The sequence below is a fragment of the Mobula birostris genome, chromosome 13 (genome assembly GCF_030028105.1).
Source record: "Mobula birostris isolate sMobBir1 chromosome 13, sMobBir1.hap1, whole genome shotgun sequence".
Classification (NCBI taxonomy): domain Eukaryota; kingdom Metazoa; phylum Chordata; class Chondrichthyes; order Myliobatiformes; family Myliobatidae; genus Mobula; species Mobula birostris.
The window spans coordinates 36714116-36720465 of record NC_092382.1 but is presented as its reverse complement, the minus strand read 5'-3'; the positions used below and the strand labels follow the sequence as shown (position 1 = coordinate 36720465).

The 6350-nt window shown below is 43.7% G+C and overlaps 1 non-coding gene across 1 annotated transcript; it reads left to right on the top strand.

Moving 5' to 3' along the window:
* Nucleotides 1-1830: 1830 nt before the first annotated feature.
* On the top strand, nucleotides 1831-1924 carry trnai-uau (transfer RNA isoleucine (anticodon UAU)). Its single transcript has 2 exons — nucleotides 1831-1868; nucleotides 1889-1924. It is a non-coding gene; the product is annotated as a tRNA-Ile (tRNA).
* Nucleotides 1925-6350: the final 4426 nt, after the last annotated feature.

Here is a 6350-nt window from a genome sequence, read left to right as displayed (position 1 = left end):
GTGGGGGATATGTGCGTTGATCATCCTGCTGCCTTTTGTTTCCCTCTTGCTTTCATTTCCATCTGAATTAGAAAAAGATTTGTATAATTTGATAATAAATGTACCTTTTAACCTGAAGTTATACCCGCTTGAGCTGAAAGCGAAGATCGATAAGGAGGTTCATCGATCAACCTTGCTTTTATAAGATGAAACTTGCTCTTATTAGTCGAAGCCTTAAGTTCAAAAGTGAAGGGGTTATGTTGCAGATTTATAAATCTCTGATTAGGCTATTTCTGGAGTATTGCATACAATTCTCGTCACCCTACTGTAGGAAGGAAGTTCAGGTTTTGAAGAGGTTGAAGAGGAGGTTTACCTGGATGCGGCCGAGTTTAAAGGGTATGTGTGTGTGTATGGAAGGTTGGATTAACATGGTTTGTTTTCTCTGGAGCACCGGGAGCTGAGAGGAGATCTAGTAGAGGTTTAGAAGATTATGAGGTGAAGAGTTAGAGTAGACAGGGTGCGTCGGTTTCCCAGGGTTGAAGTAACTAATACCAGATGCCATGCATTGAGGATGGGAGGAGGTAGATTCTGGGGAGATGTCAAGGTCAAGCTTTTTTGATCAGAGTGGTGGATGCCTGGAGTGCACTGCCCGGTACGGTGGTAGAAACAAAAACATTAGAGGCTTTAAAGAGATCAGAATCAGAATTCAAATAAAGAATCGGGTTTATTATCGCCGGCATGTGTCATGAAATTTTGTAATGTAGCAGCAGCATTTCAAAGTAATACATAATATCGAAGAAGAAAATAAATAATAATAAATAAGTAAATCAATGATAGTATACGTATTTCGAATAGATTGAAAATCGTGTAAAAATCAGAAATAATATATATTTGAAAATTGATGTAGTGTTTATCATTTCAATGTCCATTTAGAAATCGGATGGCGGAGCGGAAGAACCTGTTACTGAATCGCTGAGTGTGTACCTTCAGGCTTCTGTGCCTCCTGTCTGATGGTAACAGCGGGAAAAGGGCATGTCCTGGGTACTGGAGGTCCTTAAGGTTTCTGAGGTACTTCTCCTGGAAGATGTCCTAGGTACTTCGTAGGCTAGTATCCACGATGGAGAGGAATAAATTTTACAAACCTCTGCAGCTTCTTTCGGTTCTGTGCAGTAGCCCCACTCCCCGTACCAGACAGCGATGCAGTCTGTCAGAATGCTTCCCAATGTACATCTATAGAAGCTTTTCAGTGCATTGGTTGACATACCGAATCTCTTCAAACTCCCGATGAAGTACAGACGTTTTCTTGCCTTCTTTAGAACTGCATCGATATGTGGTGACCAGGATAAGTCATCAGAGATCTTGACACCCAAGAACCTGAAACTGCTCACTGTCTCCACTTCTGATCCCTCTATGAGGATTGGAATATGTTCCTTCGTCTTACCCTTCCTGAAGTCCACACTCAGCTCTTTCGTCTTGTTGATGTTCAGTGCCAGGTTGTTGCTGCGACACCACTCCACTAGTTGGCATATCTCAGTCCTGTAGGCCCTCTCTTCTCCATCTGAGATTCTACCTACAATGTTTGCATCATCAGCAAATTTATAGGTGGCATTTGATGCGCACTTTTGATTACTCGATATCCTCATGGATGTCAGGAAGATCGAGGGATATGGACAAGGTAGGAAGGAGGGATTAGAGTTTGAGTATCTTTGATTTGCTGTTTAGATGTCACGGCAATACATTGTGGGCCGAACGGCCTTTTCACGTATATTTCTGTGCTGTTTGCTCCATGATATTGGAATTTCTTCCAGTTTTCCTTTCCAGATATTTACAACCAAGTGTTTGCAGCGCTGGGCTCTAGTGGCGCAATCGGTTAGCGCGCGGTACTTATATGGCAGTACACGGCGGAGAAATGCCGAGGCTGTGAGTTCGAGCCTCACCTAGAGCACTTGTGATTTTAATGCTTGCAACGCCCAGGTCACTGCGCGTTTTTCAAGCTGAGCACCCTGTTTATTACTTGCATTTAACTTGGAAGCGATGCACCTTTGACCTTATTCACTAAAAGGCATGTGCCCGCGGGGCTGCAAACATTCTCCGTGTTTGCTTCTCTCGCTCAACACGCGTAGCCTCACTTCCCTTTGTTGAACGTGCCTGAACAGGCGGTTTCTTTGTTGAATCAAGGCATCACAAGCCCAACACATTCCTGTCTTCTCAATTCAATTAACCAAACAGTGAAACAACGAACCCGACCTTTCCTGAAGCCATGCCTCAGAAACGCTGTAATTGCACCTCACCTTGGTTCGCTGTGCTGTCGATTAAGCTCAATGTTCACTTACAACGGCGAGTTGTTTCAGGCACACGCGAACAAAAGAGATATTAATCGTGGCCTCAATGGCCAGAAATGGTATCGAGATGCTGATATCTCTAACCCTCTCTCCCAACATGAAGCTCCAGTATTTCAGCACAGAATTATAAAATAATTCTCACATGTCCTGTGTTCACCAAGCCTCTGTGAAAGAGAGAACACTTCCCCCGATTCTACTGACGTGCTGAGATTCCGTTTCCAATGGTCAGATCCCTCTAGCTGCAATGCGATCCCTCCACTGCGACCTTGATTTGATCTACTTGCCTGAAGGTTGTTGTTCCCAATATAATATTCCTTCACAATCGGTCGTATAACTGGCCTTTCATGTCTTTGTCTGGTTGCGATCCGACGGGTCAGATTGGAACATGATCATCAGTGAGATATCAGTGTGATGGTGTGTCTGGTGTTAGTGTGGATTCGGTGTGACGACTGGCCGTGATTCATTACTCTACAACTGGTATTATCTCACAAGTAACTCCGGCTTGTAACGCGTCCTGTTGTCTATAAGTGTATCGGCACGTTGTTCAGTTACTTTCAATTAACTTGTAATCTGAGGTGATGAGAACGGACGAGAGAGACAGGGTGAGAAATCTTAAAGGCGCCGTTGAATTTAGTCCGTGAGCTGGAGCGCAACCTCGTGGTAGGGGAAGGGGGAGATCCAAAATGATAGGAGAAGACAGGAGAGCGAGGGAGAAAAAGGAGAGAGAGAAAAATACACACACACACATACACATGGTTGTGTGTGTGTGTGTGTGTGTGTGTGTGTATTCTTTTTCTCCCTCTCCTTTTTCTCCCTCTGTCCCTCTCACTATACCCTTCGCCCATGGGCTTCACCCTCCCCCTTTCCTTTCTCCCTGGGCCTCCTGTCCCATGACCCTCTCATATCCCTTTACCAATCCCCTGTCCAGCTCTTGGCTCCATCCCTCCCCCTCGTGTCTTCTCCTATCTTTTTGGATCTCCCCCTCCCCCGCCCATTTTCAAATTTCTTACTAGACTTTATTACATGATATCATGGAGAGCCTCTGTACCTAAAAGCGATGCTTAGGGGCTCTGCTTAGCTCTCAGACAAGCTTCATTATATAGACACAGATACGTAACTAAAAGCACTTAAAAAACTACGTGACTTTGAACTTAGAACTAGATTTCAAAAAAACAACAGTATTATGTAAATGCAGAGCCATAACATCTTTCCTGCAAGGACATTAGCTAAATTATAAGACTTGCAAGGACCTTAGCTAAATTTTAAGAGCATTCACAAGCGATTAGGTTAACCTCTACATATCCAAAGAGACTTAAATTCTTTCACAGAGTGGAAAAAGCTGTCTGATGTGAATGGTCTAATGATTCATTCAGCGGTTGATATAAATTCTGAGCTCGGTTTGGCTATTACATCACTGGCTGATAAATGCAGAGGTATATCTGCGGAGACAAAAAGTTATTGTAGGCTGGGAGTGTTCTTGTAGGATACGGTACTATCAAGGGAAGTATTAAACTACAAAACATTATTCCTGAAGGGATTGTGGGATCATGCTCTGATGTATCTCTACGGAATAAAGGTATTTCTGCTAGAGCCATACCTGACACAGATTCTTAAATTATTTTACTTAATACACCCTTTTACAACCAATATCCGATGCACTTACCGTCGACGCCAGTCAGTCCCCTTGTGATTCCGGGGCTTATTATGGTTGAGTACCCATACGATAGTTACCTGTCCTTAAACTGGAGTTTACGAAAGCAGATGTTGGACTATCTGAGACTATTGACACACAATTGTTGCTCTACACGGATCGGATTGAAAAGGATGGAACACTGATTCTCGTGGGAAATATACTGCCGTTGTGAGAAGGCTCCAGGAAGCATGCAAACAGGGGAACAGAGAGAGCTTTAGAAACACCTTGTCCATTCACCCTGTGTTCAGAGCTGCTTTTGAGAAGGTGAAAGTTCCTGCTAAATAGACGATGAGCGGAAAGAGGGAACTCTGAGGTACACTCATTCTAAACCTGTCAGGATACGTTCTGGCAGTAGCTGGAGTGTCAGGAAACTCTACATTTGCTGAAATGTTAGATGAATGGACACAGGGATTAACTGAGAAAATATTGGAACGCGAAGATGTCCTTTCTAGTGGCTGGTCTGATTTTGATTTCTCCAAGAGATCTCACCACACTATTAGAGCAACCGAGGACACCCCTTTTGGAGAGCGGTCTCTCCGGATGTTTTCAACGGAATTTCAAGATGCTTATCCGCACCTGCTGAAACTGAAGGGAGCTCAGTTCAGTTCAGTCTCTAGAGGGAGACACCGTCTAGTAATCAGAAAGGGTCAGAGGGGGTGGTTGATTCGGTAACAATTCAATCGTCCGAATTCCCGTGAGTAGAGGCCCAGAACCGCCACATGCTCCTCACATGACAAACGTTTCAATCCTGGAATCATTCTGTAAGCCACCTTTGAATCTTTTCCAATATTAGGACATGCTTTCTGAGACAAGAGGCTCCAATACTCAGAGCAAGGCCTCATCAGTGCATCTTAAAGCGTCAACAATGCATTCCTATATCTATATTCCACTCCTCTCGAAATGTTTTCCAACATCGCATTCGCACTTTTCACCACCTTCGAAACCTGAAAATTAATCTTCAGGGAGTGTTGCACGAAATATGTTGAGTCCCTTTGCACGTCAAATATTCTAATTTTCTCTATGGTTAGAAAATAATCTACGATGTTACTTCTTTTACCAAACTGCAGGACCATACATTTCCTGACAGTGTGTTCTATCTGCAAATTTTTAGCCGATTCTCCTAATCTGTAAACATTCTTTAATAGCCTTTCTAATTCCTCCACCTATCTTTGTCTAGTCCACAAACGTCCATAAAATCATTATTTCCAATATGCAAGTCATTAACATATAAAGTAACCGTATTCATTCATCAGTTATAGTGTATCCTGCAGTTAGAACATAGAACATAGAAAATTTACAGCACAATATTGGCCCTTCGGCCGACAATGTTGTTCCGAACATGTGCTTATTTAGAAATTACCTAGGGTTGCCCATAGCCCTCTATTTTGCTAAACTCCATTACTTATCCAGAGTCACTTAAAATACTCTGTTGCATCCGCCTCCACCACCGAAGCAGGCAGCCCATTCCATGCACTCACCGCTTTCTGCGTAAAACAGAAACTTCCCCCTGAAATCTCTTCTGTGCCTAGTTCCAAGCAGCTTAAAGCTATGCCCTCTCGTGTTAACCATTTCGGCGCTGGGAAAAAGTTCTGACTATCCACACTATCAATGCCTCCCATCGTCTTATACACCTCTACGAGTTCACCTCTCATCCTTAGTAGGAGAAAAGGCCCAGTTCACTCAACCTATTCTCATAGGGCATGCTCCCTTCTCCAGGCAACCTGCTTGTAAACCTCCTGTGCACCCTTTCTATAGTTTCTACATCCTTCGTGTAATGAGTTTTTTTTTTTAGCGTGTCGCACCAGAAAATCAGCCATCCTTGTCTGGCGCGTGGTGTCAGGAGCTCGACGCTCAACCCGGCACGGATGGAAAGCGGCCTCGGCGGTGGACCGACTGCGATTCGAACTCGGGAGCCTTCGCTGCAGAGACCGGCGCTGATCCCACTGCGCCACCAGCTGGCCTGTAATGAGGTGATCAGCACTGAGAACAGTACTCCAAGTGGGTTCTGACCAGGTTCCTATACAGCTGTAACATTACCTCTCGGCTCCTAAATTCAATCCTATGGTTGATAACGTCCAATGCAAGATATGCCATCTTAACCACAGAGTCAACCTGCGCAGCAGGTTTCAGTGTCCTATGGACTCGGACCCCAAGATCCCTCTGATCTTCCACAATGCCAAGAATCCTACCATTAATGCTTTATTCTGCCAGCATGCTTGACCTGCTATTTTATATTGCACTAACTCAATTGCAACTTTCTTTACTTTAATGTAATATGCTTAACTTTCAAATTTTATTTTTATAACTTTAGAAAATAGCTTTACTACCTACATTAT